This window comes from Carassius carassius, chromosome 38 (assembly GCF_963082965.1).
Source record: "Carassius carassius chromosome 38, fCarCar2.1, whole genome shotgun sequence".
Classification (NCBI taxonomy): Eukaryota; Metazoa; Chordata; class Actinopteri; order Cypriniformes; family Cyprinidae; genus Carassius; species Carassius carassius.
The window spans coordinates 3496373-3524289 of NC_081792.1; the positions used below are offsets into that span (position 1 = coordinate 3496373).

General features: G+C 41.7%; 12 non-coding genes across 12 annotated transcripts; 6 read left to right on the forward strand and 6 right to left on the reverse strand.

Annotated features, from left to right (window-relative positions):
• Positions 1–2536: 2536 nt before the first annotated feature.
• Positions 2537–2609, reverse strand: trnar-acg (transfer RNA arginine (anticodon ACG)). The gene has a single exon. It is a non-coding gene; the product is annotated as a tRNA-Arg (tRNA).
• A 147-nt stretch (positions 2610–2756) lies between these two features.
• On the forward strand, positions 2757–2828 carry trnae-cuc (transfer RNA glutamic acid (anticodon CUC)). Its single transcript has one exon. It is a non-coding gene; the product is annotated as a tRNA-Glu (tRNA).
• A 1946-nt stretch (positions 2829–4774) lies between these two features.
• trnae-cuc (transfer RNA glutamic acid (anticodon CUC)) lies at positions 4775–4846 on the forward strand. Its single transcript has one exon. It is a non-coding gene; the product is annotated as a tRNA-Glu (tRNA).
• Positions 4847–5973: 1127 nt separating this feature from the next.
• trnar-acg (transfer RNA arginine (anticodon ACG)) lies at positions 5974–6046 on the reverse strand. The gene has a single exon. It is a non-coding gene; the product is annotated as a tRNA-Arg (tRNA).
• A 131-nt stretch (positions 6047–6177) lies between these two features.
• Positions 6178–6249, forward strand: trnae-cuc (transfer RNA glutamic acid (anticodon CUC)). Its single transcript has one exon. It is a non-coding gene; the product is annotated as a tRNA-Glu (tRNA).
• Positions 6250–7279: 1030 nt separating this feature from the next.
• trnar-acg (transfer RNA arginine (anticodon ACG)) lies at positions 7280–7352 on the reverse strand. The gene has a single exon. It is a non-coding gene; the product is annotated as a tRNA-Arg (tRNA).
• Positions 7353–7491: 139 nt separating this feature from the next.
• Positions 7492–7563, forward strand: trnae-cuc (transfer RNA glutamic acid (anticodon CUC)). Its single transcript has one exon. It is a non-coding gene; the product is annotated as a tRNA-Glu (tRNA).
• Positions 7564–7668: 105 nt separating this feature from the next.
• trnay-gua (transfer RNA tyrosine (anticodon GUA)) lies at positions 7669–7756 on the reverse strand. The gene is given in 2 exon segments: positions 7669–7704; positions 7720–7756. It is a non-coding gene; the product is annotated as a tRNA-Tyr (tRNA).
• A 1051-nt stretch (positions 7757–8807) lies between these two features.
• Positions 8808–8880, reverse strand: trnar-acg (transfer RNA arginine (anticodon ACG)). Its single transcript has one exon. It is a non-coding gene; the product is annotated as a tRNA-Arg (tRNA).
• Positions 8881–9019: 139 nt separating this feature from the next.
• Positions 9020–9091, forward strand: trnae-cuc (transfer RNA glutamic acid (anticodon CUC)). The gene has a single exon. It is a non-coding gene; the product is annotated as a tRNA-Glu (tRNA).
• An 18056-nt stretch (positions 9092–27147) lies between these two features.
• On the forward strand, positions 27148–27219 carry trnae-cuc (transfer RNA glutamic acid (anticodon CUC)). Its single transcript has one exon. It is a non-coding gene; the product is annotated as a tRNA-Glu (tRNA).
• Positions 27220–27430: 211 nt separating this feature from the next.
• On the reverse strand, positions 27431–27502 carry trnae-uuc (transfer RNA glutamic acid (anticodon UUC)). The gene has a single exon. It is a non-coding gene; the product is annotated as a tRNA-Glu (tRNA).
• Positions 27503–27917: the final 415 nt, after the last annotated feature.

Below are 27917 nucleotides of genomic sequence, written 5' to 3' on the forward strand. Positions count from 1 at the left end.
GGACCTCCGTAGTGCTCCCGTGGACATATTTTTTTATGCAAATTCTACTGTATTATGTGACAAATCTTACATAAATGGACTCTACTGAGCGTGCTCTGTACAGTAGAGGTGTTTCCATTAACAATATTGCACTCATTTGAAATAAATCAAGTTAAATAGACTTGCTATTTGATAATCTGCAATTGGACACATATGCTGTCAAATAAATTGAGGGTAGACATGCACTTTTATAATTTAATATAATTGCTATTTGTTAAACCTCAGGTGCACACATATCCCACTTGCCATTTATTCATATTGGATGGATACCAAGTTTGGGGCACCGTATCTTCTTCTCCCGGGGGTTCAGGGACTTGGGGCCAGTGGTGTCGGATAGAGGTCCTCAAGGTCTAATATTGACCAGAGGTTGGTGATTTTCCCCTCTTTTTGAGTGAGTTATGGCCGGTCAAATTTTGGGACTTTTTGCATTTGCGGGGCCGTATCTCTGGCCCCCGGTGGTCTATCGACTTTGGGGAGGTGGCTTCAGAGAGGGCCCTTCGAGTGCTATCAGGTCACACAGTTTCAATTTGCTAGGTCTCTTCCTTCCATTTGACTATCAAAAATGTGGGGGGCCATAACTCCACCCCCTGGAGTTTTATGGATGGGGGGCCAGCGGTGTTCGGTGGGCCTTCTGTAGGTCTTACTCTGACCCGAGTTTGGTGCAGTTTGGCCCCGTTTTGGCGGAGTTACAGCTTGGCAAAGTTTGTGACATTTTGGTGAACATGCACCACTTGTGCTGAAATTAACCAAAATCCACATTTTTTCTATGCATATTTCTACAGTATTATGGGATGAAACGTACATAAATGGATTCCTCTGAGTGCCCTGAGTACAGTACAAGTGTTTTCTCTAGTCCTCATCCTAAAATTTTTCTTCCGACTTCCACCCACCTCGAGCTGCCTTCTCTAGCCGGGGAGGGTGAACCCTGGCCAGCATGGGTGAGTAGGTTCGAACCTATCAGAAGCTCAGGGTTCTGTAGTACTACTGCTGTCCAAAAAGTCACTTCTGGTGCAGGAAGATGTGCTGGCTTTTGGAGGAGAGAAGCAAAAAACATCAAGCTTTCCCATACCAGGAGTCGAACCGAGGCTGCCTGGGTGAAAACCAGGAATCCTAACCACTAGACCATATGGGGTTTTGACACCTTAAATTGGCCATTGGCGCACTTTCCATACATGTGGTCAGTGTGGGCGCAGGATCTTGTAGTGGCCTGTTGCTTTAGGTCTGCGATTGTAGCAATGTGATAATAATTTGGAAAAACAAGAATTATCCAAAAGGACGGTTTTCTGAATTACATAGTGTTGTATGCATTCAAGGGATCTGTTTTTTGTACTCACCCCGGGGGTTCAGTTTATTTGGGCAGATTCCTGTGATTGCTGAATTGGTACATCGAACTGGTAATTAAGCTCTTTTTCAGTTGAAAATACTTGTGTCATCCATTTGAAAAGACACACTGCAACCGTTATCTAGAGGAAAAACTGCCTATCGTCACTCTGTCAAGGTACAAAAATGACATTGTGAGGGTAACAATGAAATTGAGACCAATTTTTAATCGGCAAAGTTGCTGCTTATTCGCTCCTTCAGTTTAACTCAGTTTACAACTTATTATCAATGTCCAGGTGGCAATTAGTGATAAGGCTTCCAAATGGCAAGCCCATGACATCAAAACCACATGGCATTACACCCTTCAAAGTAGTAAAGCAGTTACAGAGTAGAGATGAAATTGTTCAATCTAGAATCAACTGGCCCACCAGCCTGCATTTTATTACCACGTTAATCGCCGAGCTTATCTGAGAGCTTTTGTGATTAATGGCAATACCGAAGCATGTTACGCGACTCCCCATAGACATCGGAACCTCAATCTATCAGGGTTCTGTAGCCCTACTGCTGTCCAAAAAGTCACTTCTGGTGCAGGAAGATGTGCTGGCTTTTTGAGGAGAGAAGCAAAAAAGATCAAGCTTTCCCATCACGGGAGACGACCCCTGGCTGCATGGGAGAAATCCAGGAATCCTAACTGCTAGCCCATATGGGAACTGGCCAGCTTTAACTGGGCACAAGCTTGTGGGCCACTTTCATTAAATCTGGCCAGTGTGGTTTACAGAAATAAATGGTGTTACATGCATTCAAGGGACATGTTTGTTGACTCACCCCGGGGGTTCAGTTTTTTGGCCAGAGTCCTGTGATTGCTGAATTGATACCTTGAACTGGTAATTAAGCTCTTGTCCAGGTGAAAATACTTGTGTCATGCATCTAAAAACACACATTACAACCGTTATCTAGATGAAAAACTGTCTATCGTCGGTCTGTCAAGGTCCAAAATTGACATACGAATGGCAATACCGAAGCATGTCTATGTCTCCCCTAGACATCGGAATGGGTGTGCAGAATATGTCTTTTTTGGAAAAAAAGAAGAATGCCTGGAGATTTGCCTTTTCTTCTAGATTTTGGAGAAAAAAAAAAACACAACAACAAAATAAGCCGGAGAAAAACAAGCACAGAGTGAGTCAGCCAGGAGTCGAACCTAGAATCTTCTGATCCGTAGTCAGACACGTTATCCATTGCGCCACTGGCCCACCGATAGTAGAGACTCCCGACTGCTACAGAGTTGTTGGTTTTAGATGTGACAGTGGCAAGCATTGCTGTCTGCTTATTCTCACCTTGTTATCAGGAGGTAAGCCTACCAGCCCAACAGACCACCAGCCCACCAGCCCACCAGCCCCTCCCTGGTGGTCTAGTGGTTAGGATTCGGCGCTCTCACCGCTGTGGCCTGGGTTCGATTTCCGGTCAGGGAAAGCTATTTTGGCTTCCAATTGTGGACTGCGAATTCAAGCTCTGCTAACAGCTGCGAGAGAGCCAGCTCCAAACCAAAAAAAAATGGTGAGCACTTGAAAAAAAGACCTCCTTCGAGCCAGCGACCTAAGGATTGCCAAGACTCCAACCTACAGTCCTCCACTCTACCAGCTAAGCTATCGAAGGGGCAAAGTGTTAGACAGAACCTCGACATCTGGTGCAGGAAGATGTGCTGGATTTTTGAGGAGGGAAGCAAAAAGAAGCATGCGTTCCCATACCGGGAGTCGAACCCGGGCCGCCTGGTTTAAAACCAGGAATCCTAACTGCTAATCCATATGGTATTTGGACACCTTAAACTGGCCAGTGGCGCACTTTCCATACATGTGGTCAGTGTGGGCGCAGGATCTTGTAGTGGCCTGTTGCTTTAGGTCTGCGACTGTAACAATGTGATAATAATTTGGCAAAACAAGTATTATCCAAAAGGACGGTTTTCTGAATTATATAGTGTTGTATGCATTCAAGGGATCTGTTTTTTTTACTCACCCCGGGGGTTCAGTTTTTTTTGGGCAGATTCCTGTGATTGCTGAATTGATACCTTGAACTGGTAATTAAGCTCTTGTCCAGGTGAAAATACTTGTGTCATGCATCTGAAAACACATATTGCAACCGTTATCTAGATGAAAATCTGCCTATCATCGGTCTGTCAAGGTACAAAATTGACATATTGTGAGGTTAATAATGAAAGTGAGACCACAAAGTTAATGTGGTAATAATGAAAGTTTTTTTATCCACAAAGTTGCTGATTATTCGCTCGTTCAGTTTAATGCAGATTACAATTTATTCTCAATGTCCAGGTGGCAATTAGTGATAAGGCTTCAAAATGGCAAGCCCGTGACATCAAAACAACATGGCATTACACCCTTCAAAGTAATGAAGCAGTTACAGAGTAGCGATGAAATTGTTCATTCGAAAATCAACTGGCTGCCAGCCTGCAGTTTATTTCCCCTTTAATCGCCGAGCTTGTCGGAGTGCTTGTGTGATGAATGGCAATACCGAAGCATGTTACGCGACTCCCCATAGACATCAGAACCTCAATCTATCAGGGTTCTGTAGCTCTACTTTTGTCCAAAAAGTCACTTCTGGTGCAGGAAGATGTGCTGGCTTTTTGAGGAGAGAAGCAAAAAAGATCAAGCTTTCCCATCACGGGAGTCGACCCCTTGCTGCATGGGAGAAATCCAGGAATGCTAACTGCTAGACCATATGGGAACTGGCCAGCTTTAACTGGGCACAAGCTCGTGGGCCACTTTCATTAAATCTGGCCAGTGTGGTTTACAGAAATAAATGGTGTTACATGAATTCAAGGGTCATGTTTGTTGACTCACCCCGGGAGTTCAGTTTTTTGGCCAGAGTCCTGTGATTGCTGAATTGATACCTTGAACTGGTAATTAAGCTCTTGTCCAGGTGAAAATACTTGTGTCATGCATCTGAAAACACACATTGCAACCGTTGTCTGGATGAAAAACTGTCTATCGTCAGTCTGTCAAGGTCCAAAATTGACATACGAATGGCAATACCGAAGCATGTCCGTGCCCCCCCTAGACATCGGAATGGGTGTGCAGAATATGTCTTTTTTGGAAAAAAAGAAGAATGCCTGGAGATTTGCCTTTACTTCTAGATTTTGGAGAAGAAAAAAAAAACACAACAACAAAATAAGCCGGAGAAAAACAAGCACAGAGCAAGCCAGCCAGGACTCGAACCTAGAATCTTCTGATCCATAGTGAGACACGTTATGCATTGCGCCACTGGCACACCGATAATAGAGACTCCCGATTGCTACAGACTTGTTGGTTTTAGATGTGACAGTGGCAAGCATTGCTGTCTGCTTATTCTCACCTTGTTATCAGGAGGTAAGCCTACCAGCCCACCAGCCCACCAGTCCACCAGTCCCTCCCTGGTGGTCTAGTGGTTAGGATTCGGTGCTCTCACCGCCGCGGCCTGGGTTCGATTCCCGGTCAGGGAAAGCTCTTTTGGCTTCCAATTGTGGACTGCGAATTCAAGCTCTGCTAACAGCTGCGAGAAAGCCAGCTCCAAACCAAAAAAATGGTGAGCACTTGAAAAAAAGACCTTCTTCAAGCCGGAGTCGAACCAGTGACCTAAGGATTGCCAACACTCCAACCTGGTGCAGGAAGATGTGCTGGATTTTTGAGGAGGGAAGCAAAAAGAAGCATGCGTTCCCATACCGGGAGACGAACCCAAGCCGCCTGGGTGAAAACCAGGAATCCTAACCGCTAGACCATATGGGATTTGGACACCTTAAACTGGCCAGTGGCACACTTTCCATACATGTGGTCAGTGTGGGCGCAGGATCTTGTAGTGGCCTGTTGCTTTAGGTCTGCGACTGTACCAATGTGATAATAATTTGGCAAAACAAGAATTATCCAAAAGGACGGTTTTCTGAATTATATAGTGTTGTATGCATTCAAGGGATCTGTTTTTTTTACTCACCCCGGGAGTTCAGTTTATTTGGGCAGATTCCTATGATTGCTGAATTGATACCTCGAACTGGTAATTAAGCTCTTTTCCAGGTGAAAATACGTCTGCCATCCATTTGAAAACACACACGGCAACCGTTATCTGGAGGAAAAATGCCTATTGTCACTCTGTCAAGGTACAAAAATGACATTGTGAGGGTAACAATGAAAGTGAGACCAATTTTTAATCGGCAAAGTTGCTGATTATTCGCTCCTTCAGTTTAACTCAGTTTACAACTTATTCTAAATGTCCAGGTGGCAATTAGTGATAAGGCTTCAAAATGGCAATCCCATGACATCAAAACCACATGGCATTATACCCTTCAAAGTAATGAAGCAGTTACAGAGTAGCGATGAAATTGTTCATTCGAAAATCAACTGGCTGCCAGCCTGCAGTTTATTTCCCCTATAATCGCCGAGCTTGTCGGAGTGCTTGTGAGACGAATGGCAATACCGAAGCATGTCTGTGTCTTCCCTAGACATCGGAAAGGGTGTGCAGAATATGTCTTTTTTGGAAAAAAAGAAGAATGCCTGAAGATTTGCCTTTTCTTCTGGATTTTGGAGAAGAGAAAAAAAACACAACAACAAAATAAGCCGGAGAAAAGCAAGCACAGAGCGAGCCAGCCAGGAGTCGAACCTAGAATCTTCTGATCCGTAGTCAGACACGCTATCCATTGCACCACTGGCCCACCAATAGTAAAGACCCCTGATTGCTACAGAGTTGTTGGTTTTAGATGTGACAGTGGCAAGCATTGCTGTCTGCTTATTCTCACCTTGTTATCAGGAGGTAAGCCTGCCAGCCCACCAGCCCACCAGCCCCTCCCTGGTGGTCTAGTGGTTAGGATTCGGTGCTCTCACCGCCGCGGCCTGTGTTCGATTCCCGGTTAGGGAAAGCTCTTTTGGCTTCCATTTGTGGACTGCGAATTCAAGCTCTGCTAACAGCTGCGAGAGAGCCAGCTCCAAACCAAAAAAAATGGTGAGCACTTGAAAAAAAGACCTCCTTCGAGCCGGAGTCGAACCAGCGACCTAAGGATTGCCAACACTCCAACCTACAGTTCTCCACTCTACCAGCTAAGCTATCGAAGGGGCAAAGTGTTAGACAGAACCTCGACATCTGGTGCAGGAAGATGTGCTGGATTTTTGAGGAGGGAAGCAAAAAGAATCATGCGTTCCCATACTGGGAGTCCAACCCGGGCCGCCTGGGTGAAAACTAGGAATCCTAACCGCTAGACCATATGGGATTTGGACACCTTAAACTGGCCAGTGGCGCACTTTCCATACATGTGGTCAGTGTGGGCGCAGGATCTTGTAGTGGCCTGTTGCTTTAGGTCTGCGACTGGTAATTAAGCTCTTGACCAGGTGAAAATACTTGTGTCATGCATCTGAAAACACACATTGCAACCGTTATCTAGATGAAAATCTGACTATCATCGGTCTGTCAAAGTACAAAATTGACATATTGTGAGGTTAATAATGAAAGTGAGACCAATTTTTAATCTGCAAAGTTGCTGATTATTCGCTCGTTCAGTTTAATGCAGATTACAATTTATTCTCAATGTCCAGGTGGCAATTAGTGATAAGGCTTCAAAATGGCAAGCCCGTGACATATAACAACATGGCATTACACCCTTCAAACTAATGAAGCAGTTACAGAGTAGCGATGAAATTGTTCATTCGAAAATCAACTGGCTGCCAGCCTACAGTTTATTTCCCCTTTAATCGCCGAGCTTGTCGGAGTGCTTGTGAGACGAATGACAATTCCGAAGCATGTCCGTGTCTTCCCTAGACATCGGAAAGGGTGTGCAGAATATGTCTTTTTTGGAAAAAAAGAAGAATGCCTGAAGATTTGCCTTTTCTTCTGGATTTTGGAGTAGAGAAAAAAACACAACAACAAAATAAGCCGGAGAAAAACAAGCACAGAGCGAGCCAGCCAGGAGTCGAACCTAGAATCTTCTGATCCGTAGTCAGACACGTTATCCATTGCGCCATTGGCCCACCAATAGTAAAGACCCCTGATTGCTACAGAGTTGTTGGTTTTAGATGTGAAATTGGCAAGCATTGCTGTCTGCTTATTCACACCTTGTTTTCAGGAGGTAAGCCCACCGGCCCACCAGACCATCAGCCCACCAGCCCCTCCCTGGTGGTCTAGTGGTTAGGATTCGGCGCTCTCACCGCCGCGGCCCGGGTTTGATTCCCGGTCAGGGAAAGCTCTTTTGGCTTCCAATTGTGGACTGCGAATTCAAGCTCTGCTAACAGCTGCGAAAAAGCCAGCTCCAAACCAAAAAAATGGTGAGCACTTGAAAAAAAGACCTCCTTCAAGCCGGAGTCGAACCAGCGACCTAAGGATTGCCAACACTCCAACCTACAGTCCTCCGCTCTACCAGCTGAGCTATCGAAGGGGCAAAGTGTTAGACAGAACCTCGACATATCACGGTCTTGTAGCTCTACTGCTGGCCAAAAAGTCACTTCTGGTGCAGGAAGATGTGCTGGATTTTTGAGGAGGGAATCAAAAAGGAGCATGCGTTCCCATACCGGGAGTCAAAACTGGGCCGCCTGGGTGAAATCCAGGAATCCTAAGCGCTAGACCATATGGAATTTGGAAACCTTAAACTGGCCATTGGCTTCTGGCGCACTTTCCATACATGTGGTCAGTGTGGGCGCAGGATCTTGTAGTGGCCTGTTGCTTTAGGTCTTCGACTGTAACAATGTGATAATAATTTGGCAAAACAAGAATTATCCATAAGGAAGGTTTTCTGAATTATATAGTGTTGTATGCATTCAAGGGTTCTGTTTTTTTTACTCACCCCGGGAGTTCAGTTTATTTGGGCAGATTCCTATGATTGCTGAATTGATACCTTGAACTGGTAATTAAGCTCTTGTCCAGGTGAAAATACTTGTGTCATATATCTGAAAACACACATTGCAACTGTTATCTAGATAAAAATCTGACTATCATCGGTCTGTCAAAGTACAAAATTGACATATTGTGAGGTTAATAATGAAAGTGAGAACAATTTTTAATCTGCAAAGTTGCTGATTATTCGCTCGTTCAGTTTAATGCAGATTACAATTTATTCTCAATGTCCAGGTGGCAATTAGTGATAAGGCTTCAAAATGGCAAGCCCGTGACATCAAAACAACATGGCATTACACCCTTCAAAGTAATGAAGCAGTTACAGAGTAGCGATGAAATTGTTCATTCGAAAATTAACTGGCTGCCAGCCTGCAGTTTATTTCCCCTTTAATCGCCGAGTTTGTCGGAGTGCTTGTGAGACGAATGACAATACCGAAGCATGTCCGTGTCTTCCCTAGACATCGAAAAGGGTGTGCAGAATATGTCTTTTTTGGAAAAAAAGAAGAATGCCTGAAGATTTGCCTTTTCTTCTGGATTTTGGAGAAGAGAAAAAAAAACACAACAACAAAATAAGCCGGAGAAAAACAAGCACAGAGCGAGCCAGCCAGGAGTCGAACCTAGAATCTTCTGATCCGTAGTCAGACGCATTATCCATTGCGCTACTGGCCCATCAATAGTAAAGACCCCTGATTGCTACAGAGTTGTTGGTTTTAGATGAGACAGTGGCAAGCATTGCTGTCTGCTTATTCTCACCTTGTTTTCAGGAGGTAAGCCCACCAACCCACCAGCCCACCAGCCCACCAGCCCCTCCCTGGTGGTCTAGTGGTTAGGATTCGGCGCTCTCACCGCCGTGGCCCGGGTTCGATTCCTGGTCAGGGAAAGCTCTTTTGGCTTCCAATTGTGGACTGCGAATTCTAGCTCTGCTAACAGCTGCGAGAAAGCCAGCTCCAAACCAAAAAAATGGTGAGCACTTGAAAAAAAGACCTCCTTCGAGCCGGAGTCGAACCAGCGAACTAAGGATTGCCAACACTCCAACCTACAGTCCTCCGCTCTACCAGCTGAGCTATCAAAGGGGCAAAGTGTTAGACAGAACCTCGACATATCACGGTCTTGTAGCTCTACTGCTGGCCAAAAAGTCACTTCTGGTGCAGGAAGATGTGCTGGATTTTTGAGGAGGGAATCCAAAAGGAGCATGCGTTCCCATACCGGGAGTCAAACCTGGGCCGCCTGGGTGAAAACCAGGAATCCTAAGCGCTAGACCATATGGGATTTGGAAACCTTAAACTGGCCATTGGCTTCTGGCGCACTTTCCATACATGTGGTCAGTGTGGGCGCAGGATCTTGTAGTGGCCTGTTGCTTTAGGTCTGCGACTGTAACAATGTGATAATAATTTGGCAAAACAAGAATTATCCAAAAGGACGGTTTTCTGAATTATATAGTGTTGCATGCATTCAAGGGATCTGTTTTTTTTTACTCACCCCGGGAGTTCAGTTTATTTGGGCAGATTCCTGTGATTGCTGAATTGATACCTCGAACTGGTAATTAAGCTCTTTTCCAGGTGAAAATACTTGTGTCATCCATTTGAAAACACACACGGCAACCGTTATCTAGAGGAAAAACTGCCTATTGTCAATGTCAATGTCAATGTCACCTTTATTTATATAGCGCTTTAAACAAAATACAATGCATCAAAGCAACTGAACAACATTCATTAGGAAAACAGTGTCAATAATGCAAAAATGATAGTTAAAGGCAGTTCATCATTGGATTCAGTTATATCATCTCTGTTCAGTTAAATAGTGTCTGTGCATTTATTTGCAATTAAGTCAACGATATCGCTGTAGATGAAGTGTCCCCAACTAAGCAAGCCAGAGGCGACAGCGGCAAGGAACCAAAACTCCATCGGTGACAGAATGGAGAATATGCGATGCTTGATAGGGAGCCAGTGCAGTGTTGACAGGACCGGGCTAATATGGTCATACTTCCTGGTTCTAGTAAGAACTCTTGCTGCTGCATTTTGGACTAGCTGTAGTTTGTTTACTAAGCGTGCAGAACAACCACCCAATAAAGCATTACAATAATCTAACCTTGAGGTCATAAATGCATGGATTAACATTTCTGCATTTGACATTGAGAGCATAGGCCGTAATTTAGATATATTTTTGAGATTGAAAAATGCAGTTTTACAAATGCTAGAAATGTGGCTTTCTAAGGAAAGATTGCGATCAAGTAGCACACCTAGGTTCCTAACTGATGACGAAGAATTGACAGAGCAACCATCAAGTCTTAGACAGTGTTCTAGGTTATTACAAGCAGAGTTTTTAGGTCCTATAATTAACACCTCTGTTTTTTCAGAATTTAGCAGTAAGAAATTACTCGTCATCCAGTTTTTTATATCGACTATGCAATCCATTAGTTTTTCAAATTGGTGTGTTTCATCGGGCTGCGAAGAAATATAGAGCTGAGTATCATCAGCATAACAGTGAAAGCTAACACCATGTTTCCTGATGATATCTCCCAAGGGTAACATATAAAGCGTGAAGGTGGCGGCCCTAGTACTGAGCCTTGACGTACTCCAAACTGCACTTGTTATCGATAGGATACATCTTCATTCACTGCTATGAACTGATGGCGGTCATATAAGTACGATTTAAACCATGCTAATGCACTTCCACTGATGCCAACAAAGTATTCAAGTCTATGCAAAAGAATGTTGTGGTCAATTGTGTCAACGCAGCACTAAGATCCAATAAAACTAATAGAGAGATACACCCACGATCAGATGATAAGAGCAGATCATTTGTAACTCTAAGAAGAGCAGTCTCAGTACTATGATACGATATAAATCCTGACTGGAAATCCTCACATATACCATTTTTCTCTAAGAAGGAATATAATTGTGTGGATACCACCTTTTCTAGTATCTTGGACAGAAAAGGGAGATTCGAGATTGGTCTATAATTAACTAGTTCTTTGGGGTCAAGTTGTGGTTTTTTGATGAAAGGCTTAATAACAGCCAGTTTGAAGGTTTTGGGGACATGTCCTAATGACAATGAGGAATTAATAATAGTCAGAAGAGGATCTATGACTTCTGGAAGCACCTCTTTCAGGAGCTTAGATGGTATAGGGTCTAACATACATGTTGTTGGTTTAGATGATTTAACAAGTTTATACAATTCTTCCTCTCCTATAGTAGAGAATGAGTGGAACTTTTCCTCAGGGGGTCTATAGTGCACTGTCTGATGTGATACTGTAGCTGACGGCTGAATGGTTGCAATTTTATCTCTAATAGTATCGATTTTAGAAGTAAAGTAGTTCATAAAGTCATTACTGCTGTGGTGTTGGGAAATGTCAACACTTGTTGAGGCTTTATTTTTCATTAATTTAGCCACTGTATTGAATAAATACCTGGGGTTATGTTTGTTTTCTTCTAAAAGAGAAGAAAAGTAATCGGATCTAGCAGTTTTAATGCTTTTCTGTAGGATATGTTACTTTCCCGCCAAGCAATACGAAATACCTCTAGTTTTGTTTTCCTCCAGCTGCGCTCCATTTTTCGGGCTGCTCTCTTTAGGGTGCGAGTATGCTCATTATACCATGGTGTCAAACTGTTTTCCTTAACCTTCCTTAAGCGTAAAGGAGCAACTTTATTTAAAGTGCTAGAAAAGAGAGAGTCCATAGTTTCTGTTACATCATCAAGTTGTTCTGAGGTTTTGGATATGCTAAGGAATTTGGTTACATCAGGAAGATAACTTAAAAAGCAGTCTTTTGTGTTAGAAGTGATGGTTCTTCCATACTTGTAACAAGAAGTAGAATTTACAATTTTGGCTATATGAATTTTGCAAAGAACTAAATAATGATCTGAAATATCATCACTTGGCTGAATAATTTCAACACCATCAACATCAATTCCATGTGACAGTATTAAATCTAGAGTATGATTTCGACAATGAGTAGGTCCTGAAACGTGTTGTCTAACACCAATAGAGTTCAGAATGTATATAAATGCTGATCCCAATGCATCGTTTTCATTATCAACATGGATATTAAAATCACCAACTATTAAAACTTTATCTGCAGGCAGAACTAACTCGGATGTAAAATCACCAAACTCTTTAATAAAGTCTGTATGGTGCCCTGGTGGCCTGTATACAGTAGCCAGTACAAACATAACAGGGGATTTATCATTAACATTTGTTTCTTTGGATAATGTTATATGAAGTACCATTACTTCAAACGAGTTATACTTGAAGCCTGCCCTCTGAGAAATCCTGAAAACGTTGTTTTAAATTGAAGCAACACCTCCACCTTTGCCTTTTAGACGTGGCTCATGTTTATAACAGTAATCTTGGGGGGTGGACTCATTTAAAATAATGTAATCATCAGGTTTTAGCCAGGTTTCTGTCAAACAGAGTACATCTATATTATGATCAGTGATCATATTATTTACAAAAAGTGTTTTCGTAGAAAGGGATCTGATATTCAATAAGCCAAGCTTTATCATTTGTTTATCCATATTGCTTCTGTTTTTTATTTGTTTTTAATTGTTAATCTTAACTTGGTTTGGACGTTTTTTGTATTTTCTAGTTCGGGGAACAGACACAGTCTGTATAGTGTGATATCTAGGTGAAAGAGTCTCTATGTGCTGAGAATTAACTGACCTCTGTGACGGGAGGCAGCTAGCAGACGGTCGGTTCAGCCAGTCTGTCTGCTTCCTGACCTGGGCCCCAGTTAGTCAAGTATAAACACTAAGACTATTTGCCATATTTCTAGAGAGAAGAGTGGCGCCACCCCAGGAGGGATGAAGACCATCTCTTTTAAACAGGTCAGGTCTGCCCCAAAAGCTCGTCCAATTGTCTATGAAACCTATGTTATTCTGTGGGCACCACTTAGACATCCAGCCATTGAGTGATGACAATCTGCTATGAATCTCATCACCACGGTAAGCAGGGAGGGGACCAGAGCATATTACAGTGTCTGACATCGTGCTTGCAAGTTCACACACCTCTTTAATGTTATTTGTAGTGATCTCCGACTGGCGAAGTCGAACATCATTAGCGCCGGCATGAATAACAATCTTACTGTATTTACGTTTAGCATTAGCCAGCACTTTTAAATTTGCCAAGATGTCCCGGTAAACATTTGACTATGGTGGCTGGTGTCTCTATATTGACGTTCCGTACAATAGAATCACCAATAACTAGAGCACTTTCATCAGGTTTCTCAGTGGGTGCATCACTGAGTGGGGAGAACCTGTTTAATGTTTTGATCGGAACAGAAGAGCGGTGTTTTGACCCACGACTACGCTGCCTCACCGTCACCCAGTTGCCCTGCTGCTGGGGCTCTGTTTCCGGAACCGAACAATGTACAGGAATCCCTGAGCTAGACGCATCCAAAGCCATATCTAGAGCCCTAACATTCTTACTGTCCTCAATTAAAGTTTGGATGCGTGTCTCTAATTCTGAAATCTTCTCTGTCAGCCTAACTATTTCCCTGCATTTATCACATGTGAATCCCTCATCAGCGACAGAGATAGATAAACTGTACATGTGGCAAGAGGTGCAAGAAACAATGATAGGAGAAGCCATTACTCACCGTGCTTGATGAAAATTCTTACTGCGGTTGTTTGATGAACTTGTGAAAAACTGGAGCGAGGGAGAGGAGAAAAGAAAACAGCGATAGGTTCGAATGAAAACGCTAATGACAAGCTAACGAGTGCTAACGCTTTGCAGGTGTACTGCACTCACGGATATAAAATAAAAGTGAACGATCAAAGTTAATCTGATAAGATTGATCGATAATATCAGAAATATGGTGTGAATTAAGTTATATTTTACTATAAGTTAATATTTTATTGTCACTCTGTCAAGATACAAAAATGACATTGTGAGGGTAACAATGAAATTGAGACCAATTTTTAATCGGCAAAGTTGCTGATTATTCGCTCCTTATGTTTTACTCAGTTTACAACTTATTCTAAATGTCCAGGTGGAAATTAGTGATGGATTGGGGATGTTGGGCCCACCATCCCCCCCCTGGTGGTCTAGTGGTTAGGATTCGGCGCTCTCACCCCCGCGGCCCGGGTTCGATTCCTGGTCAGTGAAAGCTCTTTTGGCTTCCAATTGTGGACTGCGAATTCAAGCTCTGCTAACAGCTGCGAGAAAGCCAGCTCCAAACCAAAAAAAATGGTGAGCACTTGAAAAAAAGACCTCCTTCGAGCCGGCGACCTAAGGATCGCCAACACTCCAACCTACAGTCCTCCACTCTACCAGCTGAGCTATCGAAGGGGCAAAGTACTAGACAGAACCTCGACATCTGGTGCAGGAAGATGTGCTGGATTTTTGAGGAGGGAAGCAAAAAGGAGCATGCGTTCCCATACCGTAGTCGAACCCAGGCCGCCTGGGTGAAAACCAGGAATCCTAACCGCTAGACCATATGGGATTTGGACACCTTAAGCTGGCCATTGGCGCACTTTCCATTCATGTGGTCAGTGTGGGCGCAGGATCTTGTAGTGGCCTGTTGCTTTAGGTCTGCGACTGTAACAATGTGATAATAATTTGGCAAAACAAGAATTATCCAAAAGGACGGCTTTCTGAATCATATAGTGTTGTACTAGTTAATTATAGACCAATCTCGAATCTCCCTTTTCTGTCCAAGATACTAGAAAAGGTGGTATCCACACAATTATATTCCTTCTTAGAGAAAAATGGTATATGTGAGGATTTCCAGTCAGGATTTAGACCGTATCATAGTACTGAGACTGCTCTCCTTAGAGTTACAAATGATCTGCTCTTATCATCTGATCGTGGGTGTATCTCTCTATTAGTTTTATTGGATCTTAGTGCTGCGTTTGACACAATTGACCACAACATTCTTTTGCATAGACTTGAACACTTTGTTGGCATCAGTGGAAGTGCATTAGCGTGGTTTAAATCGTACTTATATGACCGCCATCAGTTCATAGCAGTGAATGAAGATGTATCCTATCGATAACAAGTGCAGTACGGAGTACCTCAAGGCTCAGTACTAGGGCCGCTACTCTTCACGCTTTATATGTTACCCTTGGGAGATATCATCAGGAAACATGGTGTTAGCTTTCACTGTTATGCTGATGATACTCAGCTCTATATTTCTTCGCAGCCCGGTGAAATACACCAAATTGAAAAACTAATGGATTGCATAGTCGATATAAAAAACTGGATGACGAGTAATTTCTTACTGCTAAATTCTGAAAAAAAACAGAGGTGTTAATTATAGGACCTAAAAACTCTGCTTGTAATAACCTAGAACACTGTCTAAGACTTGATGGTTGCTCTGTCAATTCTTCGACATCAGTTAGGAACCTAGGTATGCTATTTGATCGCAATCTTTTCTTAGAAAGCCAAGTTTCTAGCATTTGTAAAACTGCATTTTTCCATCTAAAAAATATATCTAAATTACGGCCTATGCTCTCAATGTCAAATGCAGAAATGTTAATCCATGCATTTATGACCTCAAGGTTAGATTATTGTAATGCTTTATTGGGTGGTTGTTCTGCACGCTTAGTAAACAAACTACAGCTAGTCCAAAATGCAGCAGCAAGAGTTCTTACTAGAACCAGGAAGTATGACCATATTAGCCCGGTCCTGTCAACACTGCACTGGCTCCCTATCAAGCATTGCATAGATTTCAAAATATTGCTTATTACTTATAAAGCCCTGAATGGTTAAGCACCTCAGTATTTGAATGAGCTCCTTTTACATTATAATCCTCTACGTCCGCTACGTTCTCAAAACTCAGGCAATTTGATAATACCTAGAATATCAAAATCAACTGCAGACGGCAGATCCTTTTCCTATTTGGCGCCCAAACTCTGGAATAACCTACCTAACATTGTTCGGGAGGCAGACACACTCTTGCAGTTTAAATCTAGATTAAAGACCCATCTCTTTATCCTGGCATACACATAACATACTAATATGCTTTTATTATCCAAATCCGTTAAAGGATTTTTAGGCTGCATTAATTAGGTAAACTGGAACCGGAAACACTTCCCATAAAACCCTATGTACTTGCTACATCATTAGAAGAATGGCATCTACGCTAATATTTGTCTGTTTCTCTCTTGCTCCGAGGTCACCGTGGCCACCAGATCCAGTCTGTGTCTAGATCAGACGGTCACTGCAGTCACCCGGATCCAGTACGTAGCCAGACCAGATGCTGGATCAGCACCTAGAAAGGACCTCTACATCCCTGAAAGACAGTGGAGACCAGGACAACTAGAGCCCCAGATACAGATCCCCTGTAAAGACCTTGTCTCAGAGGAGCACCAGGACAAGACCACAGGAAACAGATGATTCTTCTGCACAATCTGACTTTGCTGCAGCCTGGAATTGAACTACTGGTTTCGTCTGGTCAGAGGAGAACTGGCCCCCCAACTGAGCCTGGTTTCTCCCAAGGTTTTTTTCTCCATTCTGTCACCAATGGAGTTTCGGTTCCTTGCCACTGTCGCCTCTGGCTTGCTTAGTTGGGGACACTTCATCTACAGCGATATCGTTGACTTGATTGCAAATAAATGCACAGACACTATTTAACTGAACAGAGATGACATAACTGAATCCAATGATGAACTGCCTTTTACTATCATTTTTGCATTATTGACACTGTTTTCCTAATGAATGTTGTTCAGTTGCTTTGACGCAATGTATTTTGTTTAAAGCCTTATATAAATAAAGGTGACATTGACATTGACATTGTATGCATTCAAGGGATCTGTTTTTTTTACTCACCCCAGGAGTTCAGTTTATTTGGGCAGATTCCTGTGATTGCTGAATTGATACCTTGAACTGGTAATTAAGCTCTTGTCCAGGTGAAAATACTTGTGTCATGCATCTGAAAACACACATTGCAACCGTTATCTAGATGAAAATCTGACTATCATCGGTCTGTCAAAGTACAAAATTGACATATTGTGAGGTTAATAATGAAAGTGAGACCAATTTTTAATCCGCAAAGTTTCTGATTATTCGCTCGTTCAGTTTAATGCAGATTACAATTTATTCTCAATGTCCAGGTGGCAATTAGTGATAAGGCTTCACAATGGCAAGCCCGTGACATCAAAACAACATGGCATTACACCCTTCAAAGTAATGAAGCAGTTACAGAGTAGCGATGAAATTGTTCATTCGAAAATCAACTGGCTGGCAGCCTGCAGTTGTGGAAGATTTTTATTAGTAAGATTTTAATTAAACAAGTATATAATCAATGTGAATCTAGCCATTTTTGTTGCTAGTTATTACTCCATTATAATCTTATAGGTAATAGAAAGATACATGCTGGAATGTACAAAACTGAGGAGAAACATATGGTCAGACATACATACAGGGCCTTTGTTTAGAATAAATCAAGCAGGGGGCCTCTCCTCTCTAGGGAGGTATTATAATTGTAATCATAAGGAAATGTTTGACTATGTGGAACCGCCCCATTTAATGTATATAAAGAGAGACCAAATAACATTCGGGAGATCTCCTTGCAAGGACTCTCTGCTTTATTTTCTGTAAAATAAAGTATTTTCTTCTGAGAGAAAAATCCCTGACTGAGTGTGATTCTTCGGAGAACTGGCAGACGACACCACATATTTGGCACCCCAGATGGGACTGGAAAAGAGCAGCAGAGTGGACAACCACTTTTGAGCTGACCGATGATCAAAACAACCGGGTGGCCACCATAAAATAAGGTAAGCATTTTTGCTTATAAAATTCGTTTGTGTTGGTTGAGGTCAGTTCTGAGTGGTAAGGACACTTAAAATCTGCTCTTCCAAATTTAGAAAAATATTAGGATATCTAAATTGAAAAAGGGGTTTTACTCCAGAAGAAATAACTGCATGCACATATTTGGTTTATTAATAGGAAAGCCTTGGAAGGTCACCTTGATTTAAAACAAAGATGGTGTAAGCAGAAAGACATTGTATGCAATGGTCTGTGTTTATTGGAGAGCTGGGCCTAGGAAGGACAGTGTTAAACGGAGAAGCAGATTAGTTAAGGATTCGCGAGGAAAAGCCCCACGGATACGGCTTTGAGAAAGTATAAAGTGAAAAGTCTCAAAGGTCTGAACGGATGGGCCCTTAAGGATGCTCTAGGAAGAGCGGTGTTTTGTTGTGTGGATGTAACTGTGTCTGGACGAATGAATGTGTGAACGATGATGAATGTATGAACAAATAAATTCCGTATTGGGTGGGTAAGGGTTGAGCACCGTTCCTGGACTGTCACTTCGGTGTGACTTGGCAGAATTGGACTCAACCCAGATCCACTTGAGAGGGATGAATGTATGATGAGCCTTGATAATAAAAGGACAATTAATGACTGATTATCCCTTAGATAAAGGGAGAAAGTATGCAAGAATAAGCACTCTGGCTCAATAAAGAGTGTAGAAAGTGTGAATGAGTTTAGGAAAATAGTATCAATAAAGTTTGAATCAAGATATATAATAGGTTTTTGCATTTTGATGCTTGTGTGAAAGGGGAGAAAATTCTTTGAGCCCAGTGCAGTGGGAGTGGGAGCAAGGGATGAAGTGTCTACATTAAAGTTGTATTACAGGGGTGGACAAAAAAGGAAAGAGAAGTAAAAAATAAAGAATTATGGTTAGAAATTGTTATGTAAAAAGTGATAATAAAATAGAGCAAATAAAATAGACAGTCAAATAATATAAAAAAGTGTAAATGCATGAGACAAAATAAAAAACTAAATTCAAAGAGGTATGACACACAATAAAGAATAAAAAGTAGGGTGAAATTGGTAAAGGAAAAATAGTTAAATTAAGTGAAAGGGAAAAGAAGAGATTGTAACCAAGTTACTATATAAAACTAAAAAGTTGATTTTTGAGGGTAATAATATAAATAAAGATATTGGAGCCACACCAGTGGAAATAATTGGATTAAAATATCCACTGTGTAAAGAGCAAATAAACAAAATCTAAAATAAACGGCAGAAGAGAACAAAAAATATGATGACAAAATGGCCAAAGGAAGGGACATTTGATGTGGTATTGTGTGAGGAAATGGAAACTCTGATAAAAAACTATAAAACTAAAAGCATCAATATGAAAAGAGAAAAAAGAGAAACAAAGAGGGAAAAAGAGAAAGAAGTAATTGCTCTGTTTAAAAAAGAAGGTGAGGATATGTTGAAAAGTCTAAAACAGGCTAGGAAAATCCTGAAGGGGGCAGAGAAAGATAACATGAGAAAAGAAAAGTTATTTTCAGAGCCTCCCCCCTATTTGCCAGTACAATGAGAGTTCCCAATACTCAAGGGAACAGTGGAAGTAACAGGAGATCTAGAGTTAGAAGGGCAGATAGAGATGGATGATAGAGAGGAACAAGCTGTAAAAACACAGAGGCAACCCAGAAAGGAAGTTGCAGAAAGTTTGCATCTTGATTGTTACAGGCAAGCACGTACAGCATTAGAACAAATGAAAGCTAATCAGGTAGATAAAACCTGGTTTGAGGAAGGGTTAGAAAAAAAGAGGAGGAAAGATAGCGATATTGTAGCACAAGTACAAGCTATGGAAGAAGAAATGGAAGAGAAAATTAGAGAATCAGGGAAAAAGATACAAGAGGTAAATTAGTTGGAGAGAGGAAAGAGTAAGTTATTCTATGGTAGTGAGGATGAGAATCAGGCAGAGGAGTTATTTGATAACGGTAAATGGGAACAGGGCAGAGAAAAAGGGACACTTAGACCACTGGCCGCACAGCTCCCAATTTTTATCAAGGGTGAGCAGGGACAGTATGTCCCCTGGGCTTCACAGGACCTTGAGGGGCTTGTCACTCGCCTTCCTGATATAAATGAGGGCGCGGGCAAATTTATTCGAATGTTTGAGGACGAAACAACAGGAAAGCTATTGTCAGTAGGTGATGTCAAAGCTCTACTGGCTAGAATTATTGGAGGGACAAAGATGGATGAAATTCTCCTTAGAACGACTCTAAACAGAGCAGTGAACTCTCATAATATGGATGGGATTGTTTTTGATGCATTCCGCCCAGCAGTATGGCAGGCATTGCGTGCGGAGTATCCGATCAGACTGAATCCTAAATCACTGAAGGGAGAAGAAATTGGGGATGCAGAGAATCCAACCACATATGTACAGAAACAGTTGAAAAGGTGGAAACAAGAAACTGAGGGGGATCCCGAGGGAGACCCATTAATGGCAACATTGTTTAGGCAAGCTGTGATTGATGCTATGCCGCCAGCAGTAAAAAGCAAGCTGGAGGATGTGGTCGGTTTAACTTCTAAAACACACAAAGAGTTTTGCGACCATGTGTCTCATGCAGTGGAACAACACAGAAAAAAATGAACAAAAACTCATGAGTCAAGAGAAAGAGTTACAACGTAAACTAACTCAATTACAGCTTGAAGAATTCACAAAGAAAAATAAGAAAAATATTCAAGCTTCAGTAACCAATGCAGCAGCCGAGCAAATGACTATAATGCCTCCAGTAATTGCTCCACAACCAACTCTTCAGTCAAGCCCACTTACAGCAGTCCCTCCAAATGAACACTTGAACTCTGTTCCCATAATAAATGTTTATACTCAACAGCCAGGACAGATGGGATGGAGAAAAAACCCCATACAGCAAGGTCAAAGAGGCAGAGGCAGAGGCAGAGGCAGAAGCATGCCTCCAAGTCTGTGCTGGGGCTGAGGACAGCCCGGGCACAATAAAGCTGACTGTCCAACTCGTCAATGGCCACAGCAACCTCAGGGTGGAAGGGAGGTGAGCTGGCAACAGCCTAGTCAGGGTCCAGTGCAGGGTCCAGTAAACCCTTGGGGAGGTCCCAATCCAGGCTATTAGGGGTGCCCAGAGAATCCTAAAGGGGAGAGTCAGCTTCCAATTTTATCAACAAAAGCTGATCAAGAGCCTATTATGCAGATTAAAATAGAGGGAAAAGATACTCCGATGATGATTGATACAGGCGCAAATCTAACTTGCATTAATTTGAAATATGCTTCACATCTCCCCATGTCTGGAAAATTTGCAAAGAAAATAGGATTTTCGGGAAAAATGCAATTGATACCCATAACAGCTCCAGTGTGTCTACAAACAAAAGATCAAAGTATAACAATGCCCATTCTGGTATCAAATCAAACTCCTATTAATTTGTTAGGAAGAGATGCATTATGTAAATTAGGACTACAAATTTGGTGTTCTCCAGAAGGAATATATATTGATGCAATAGGAACAGAAACACAAATGATGGTTGCAGAGCCAAAAGCAAATGTTTATTGGATAGGACAGATAGAACAAGATGTGAGACAGACAGTCAATAAATGGGGAAAGTTTATTGAAGCACAGATACCTGAAGCACAGCTATCAAAGTCTGAATTTCATTGCACAATGATGTATGATCAAGAAAGGTATGAAAATATAGAACAGAAATGGCAAAAAGAAACAAAAGGACAGCGGATTGAGATAGTCTCCCAGTACATCATCATAGGTAAACAGGGAGCAGCTTTAAACATACCAGAAGGTGAATTTGTCAAAAAATGGTTCAATGTAAATAACTCTGTCCCGCATATTGCAGTATATGTAGGAAAAAGTTGGGAAGCAAAAGATTTAGGACCAATGATGAAAAGTGCAGAACAAAGCAAATGGGAATCAACAGAAAATCCATTAATTTTTCACTCAGCTGACAAAAATTACATCAAAATTTTGTGTGCAACCAGTTTGCTGGGAATTCCACAGGAAGTAGTTATCAGCCAAAAGAAAGAGACAAAGATGAGTACAGCATCTGAGTTAATAAACACAACTGAGACTGAATTATTTAAGGAAATGGAGTGTCAGGTACCAACTGAACTATGGTCTCAGCATGACACAGATATTGGATTAATAAAATCAGCAAATCCAGTAAGAGTTCAACTTAAGCCAAATGCACGTCTACCTAGAAAAGCACAATATCCTTTACGGGCAGATGCTGAAGCAGGAATAAAAGACACAATTGAAGGCTTAGTGAAGGCAGGAGTATTGATAGAAACTACTAGTTACTGTAACACTACAATTATGCCTGTAATCAAATCAGACAAAAACAGATGGCGACTTGTTCATGATTTACGAACAATAAATGAAATAACGGAAGATATGCCAGCTGAAGTACCAAACCCGCACACTTTACTGACAAATGTCCCTCCTGATGCCAAATACTTTACTGTAATTGATCTTTGCTCTGCCTACTTCAGTGTACCGCTTGCAGAAGAGAGTAGATATCTATTTGCATTTTCATTTTCAAATAAACAATATACATATTCTAGAATTCCCCAGGGATATAAACATTCACCACATATATTCAACAAGATTCTTAAGGCTTATTTAGAAGACCTCGTAATAGACGGTACACTATTACAATACATGGATGATTTAATTATCTGTTCTACCATACTAGAACAATGTCACAAAGATTCAATTAAGGTGTTGACAAAATTAGCACAAGGAGGACACAAGGTATCTAAAAACAAATTGTAATATTGCCAGCCTCAAGTGGAATACTTGGGAAGATTAATTGCATTTGGCACACGAGCTACAGCTCCAGCTCAGTTAGAAGGTATAAGTAAAACACTGTTACCTCAGACAGTAGGACAAATGATGACTTTTTTAGGAATGACTGGCTTTAGTGCAGACTGGATAGAAGACTATGCAGTAAAGACAGGGCCTTTGAGAGAAATGATGAAACAAGCAGGATTACAACATTTAAGCAATCCATTAAAATGGAACACAGATGCCTTACTAGCATTTGAAGCAATAAAAAAAGAATTACAACAGGCCCCTGCCCTGGGAATGGCAGAATATGATAAAATGTTTCATCTATATGTGGCAAATAGAGTTGATGGTTATGCATCAGCTGTATTGATGCAAGAGACCTGTAGTGGAAGGAAAAAACAGCCTATAGCACACTACAGCACAAAGTTAGACAATGTAGCCCAGGGATATCCACCATGTTACCAACAAGGTTTAGCTGCAGTGTATTATGCTTATGAAAAAGCATCCACAATAACTATGGGGTACCCAGTGACTATATATTCCCATCACAAAGTTGTGGAATTAATAGAACAAGGGAAATTTGTTCTGACACAAGCTCGAATTCTAGCCTACTCCTCATTACTCACATATCCAGATGTTACCATTAAAAGATGCCAGACAGTTAATCCAGCTGAATTAATTCCTTTGGCTTTTGAAGGAGAACCTCATGAGTGTGTGAATGAGTCCTTGGCATTTACTAGATTACGACCAGATCTTGAATCAACACCTATTTCTGAAGCAGAAGTTACTTACTTCGTAGATGGTTCTAGCTTTAGGGATCACGAAGGAAATCATACAGGATATTCAGTAGTGAAGAAAAACAAAAAAGAATATGAATCTGTAATATCACAACATTGTGTTACAGCCATGCTCTGCTCAATTAGCAGAATTAAAAGCTCTCACAACTGCATGTCAGTTAGCAAAAGGACAAACTGCCAACATTTTTACAGATTCAGCATATGCTCATGGTGTATGTCATCTATTCGGAGCAGTGTGGAAACAAAGAGGTTTCAAAAAGAGTGATGGGACTCCCATCCAACATAGTGAACAAATAGGGCAATTGATTTCTGTTATGATGCTACCAAAACGACTAGCAACAATCAAATGTCAAGCACACAAGAAGTGAAATGACTATGTCATTAAAGGAAACAATGCAGCAGATTTAGAAGCTAAAAAAGCTTCAGGATGTCAGGTAGCAGTATTAGCACCTGTTGTGCTTATCGAACCTCATCCTCAATTGGATGACATTATTCGAATTCAACAACAAGCAGGTCCTTATGAACAATCAATGTGGCATCAAAGTGGAGCTAAAAAAGACTCACAGGACATCTGGCGTACACATGAAGGACACATTGTTGCACCTACTTCACTGTTGAATATTTTTATTACAGATGCACATGCTTTTGACCATTGTGCAAGGGGAGAAGTGGTAAGAAAAATTAAACAGCAAGGATATTGGTCTCCTTATTTATATGCAATGGTGGATGAATTTTTGTCCACATGTGAAGTATGTGCTAAATACAATGTAAGAAAAGGCATAGTGACACCAATAGGTCATATTCCAACACCTGAAGGCCCCTTTAAACATCTTGTATGCGATTATGTGGATATGATAAAGCGTGTACAAGGCAAAAGATACATGCTGGTTATCATAGACAGGTTTAGCAGATGGGTGGAGGCAGTACCATCCGCAGATCTAGGAGCAGGAACGGTGATAAAATTTCTAACAAGAGAGGTAATTCCTAGATTTGGAATTCCATCAGAAATAAGTTCAGATAATGGGTCAGCATTCATACAAAAAAGTTTGAAACAATTATTGCAACAATTAAGAATAAAACAGAGACTAGGATGCGTTTATAGACCTCAATCACAAGGGTCAGTGGAGAGGGTTAATGGAGTTATCAAGGCCAAAATAAACAAAATATGTGAAAGTACTAAACTTAATTGGATTGATGCATTACCGCTCGCACTAATGAGTTATCGCATGCAAACTAACAGGAACACGCATTTAACACCGCATGAAATGCTTACGGGTCGACCCATGCCTGTGCCATATTGTAGAGGTCCTTATAAAGGACCCCCTCTAGAACAATTACAAATGGAACTTCGTTCTTATATGAAGAAATTAACTGCCATACATAAAGCTATCTATTTACAGGAAAAAAGAAAAGAGCCCAGAGAGGAATCGGAGACTGCCTGTCCAGTTGTTCCAGGGGATCAAGTTTATCTGAGGGTATTCCGGAGAAAATGGAAAAAGCCCAGGAGAGAAGGACCCTACACAGTGGTGAGAGCAACTCCAACAGCAGTCCAAGTGGAAGGAAGCACAGCCTGGTATCATCTAAAACACTGTACTAGAGTTCCCACAGGAAAGGCAGAAAGAAAGGAAAACAGTCAACTAGACAATGCAGGAGAGAGCAATGAGGAAAAATCAGAGACACATGATGAAGTGCAAACTGACGAGGGCTCCCTAAAAAAGGTACACAAGGAGCTTCTTACCTCCTGTCAGACAAACTGGAGAGGACAGAGAATAAGTCTGACAACATGTCTGAAGACCATCCTATGCCTAATGCATCTCATAATGCAGACTCAAACTCAACCGATAGAAAGCAACCTGACTTCCCTTCCATTGACTTTACAACCTTTGAACAAAAGTGACAATCTAATCAACTTTTATAATCTTGTGATATTCCATTAGTGATGTAATGTATGTATTTTATGCCTTTTATACATAACTGTGATAACCACAGGCAAATGCTGAACCAATTGCACGCTCACGCTTATAACATTGTGTACTATTACAGAAGGAAATAGGGAGACTGGATCTTTTACTCCCTCCTCGTCAAAAAAGGAGAGAGATGTTTGGTCCAGTAATCCCTCAGAGTGGAATTTCATAATCTAGTCACTGGTGATAATACAATGTGACTTATTTAGTCACTAGGTAGTGTAACTAATATGACTGGATTATGAAGTAGCACTCTGGATAAGAAAAATGTGAGACTTATTAAGTCTCAAAGGGGGGAATATGTGGAAGATTTTTATTAGTAAGATTTTAATTAAACAAGTATATAATCAATGTGAATCTAGCCATTTTTCTTGCTAGTTATTACTCCATTATAATCTTATAGGTAATAGAAAGCTACGTGCTGGAATGTACAAAACTGAGGAGAAACATATGGTCAGACATACATACAGGGCCTTTGTTTAGAATAAATCAAGCAGGGGGCCTCTCCTCTCTAGGGAGGTATTAAAATTGTAATCATAAGGAAAAGTTTGACTATGTGGAACTGCCCCATTTAATGTATATAAGGAGATACCAAATAACATTCGGGAGATCTCCTTGCAAGGACTCTCGGCTTTATTTTCTGTAAAATAAAGTCTTTTCTTCTGAGAGAAAAATCCCTGACTGAGTGTGATTCTTCGGAGAACTGGCAGACGACACCACACAGTTTATTTCCCCTTTAATCGCAGAGCTTGTCGGAGTGCTTGTGTGATGAATGGCAATACCGAAGCATGTTACGCGACTCCCCATAGACATCGGAACCTCAATCTATCAGGGTTCTGTAGCTCTACTGCTGTCCAAAAAGTCACTTCTGGTGCAGGAAGATGTGCTGGCTTTTTGAGGAGAGAAGCAAAAAAGATCAAGCTTTCCCATCACGGGAGTCGACCCCTGGCTGCATGGGAGAAATCCAGGAATCCTAACTGCTAGACCATATGGGAACTGGCCAGCTTTAACTGGGCACAAGCTTGTGGGCCACTTTCATTAAATCTGGCCAGTGTGGTTTACAGAAATAAATGGTGTTACATGAATTCAAGGGTCATGTTTGTTGACTCACCCCGGGGGTTCAGTTTTTTGGCCAGAGTCCTGTGATTGCTGAATTGATACCTTGAACTGGTAATTAGGCTCTTGTCCAGGTGAAAATACTTGTGTCATGAATCTGAAAACACACATTGCAACCGTTATCTGGATGAAAAACTGTCTATCGTCGGTCTGTCAAGGTCCAAAATTGACATACGAATGGCAATACCGAAGCATGTCCGTGTCTCCCCTAGACATCGGAATGGGTGTGCAGAATATGTCTTTTTTGGAAAAAAAAGAAGAATGCCTGGAGATTTGCCTTTACTTCTAGATTTTGGAGAAGAAGAAAAAACACAACAACAAAATAAGCCGGAGAAAAACAAGCACAGAGGAAGCCTGCAAGGAGTCGAACCTAGAATCTTCTGATCCGTAGTCAGACACGTTATCCATTGCGCCACTGGCCCACCGATAGTAGAGACTCCCGATTGCTACAAAGTTGTTGGTTTTAGATGTGACAGTGGCAAGCATTGCTGTCTGCTTATTCTCACCTTGTTATCAGGAGGTAAGCCCACCAGCCCACCAGCCCACCAGCCCACCAGCCCCTCCCTGGTGGTCTAGTGGTTAGGATTCGACGCTCTCACCGCTGCGGCCCGGGTTCGATTCCCGGTCAGGGAAAGCTCTTTTGGCTTCCAATTGGCGACTGCGAATTCAAGCTCTGCTAACACCTGCGAGAAAGCCAGCTCCAAACCAAAAAAATGGTGAGCACTTGAAAAAAAGACCTCCTTCGTGCCGGAGTCGAACCAGCGACCTAAGGATTGCCAGCACTCCAACCTGGTGCAGGAAGATGTGCTGGATTTTTGAGGAGGGAAGCAAAAAGAAGCATGCTTTCCCATACCGGGAGTCGAACCCAGGCCGCCTGGGTGAAAACCAGGAATCCTAACCGCTAGACCACATGGGATTTGGACACCTTAAACTGGCCAGTGGCGCACTTTCCATACATGTGGTCAGTGTGGGCGCAGGATCTTGTAGTGGCCTGTTGCTTTAGGTCTGCGGCTGTAACAATGTGATAATAATTTGGCAAAACAAGAATTATCCAAAAGGACGGTTTTCTGAATTATATAGTGTTGTATGCATTCAAGGGATCTGTTTTTTTTACTCACCCCGGGGGTTCAGTTTTTTTGGGCAGATTCCTGTGATTGCTGAATTGATACCTTGAACTGGTGATTAAGCTCTTGTCCAGGTGAAAATACTTGTGTCATGCATCTGAAAACACACATTGCAAGCGTTATCTAGATGAAAATCTGCCTATCATCGGTCTGTCAAGGTACAAAATTGACATATTGTGAGGTTAATAATGAAAGTGAGACCAATTT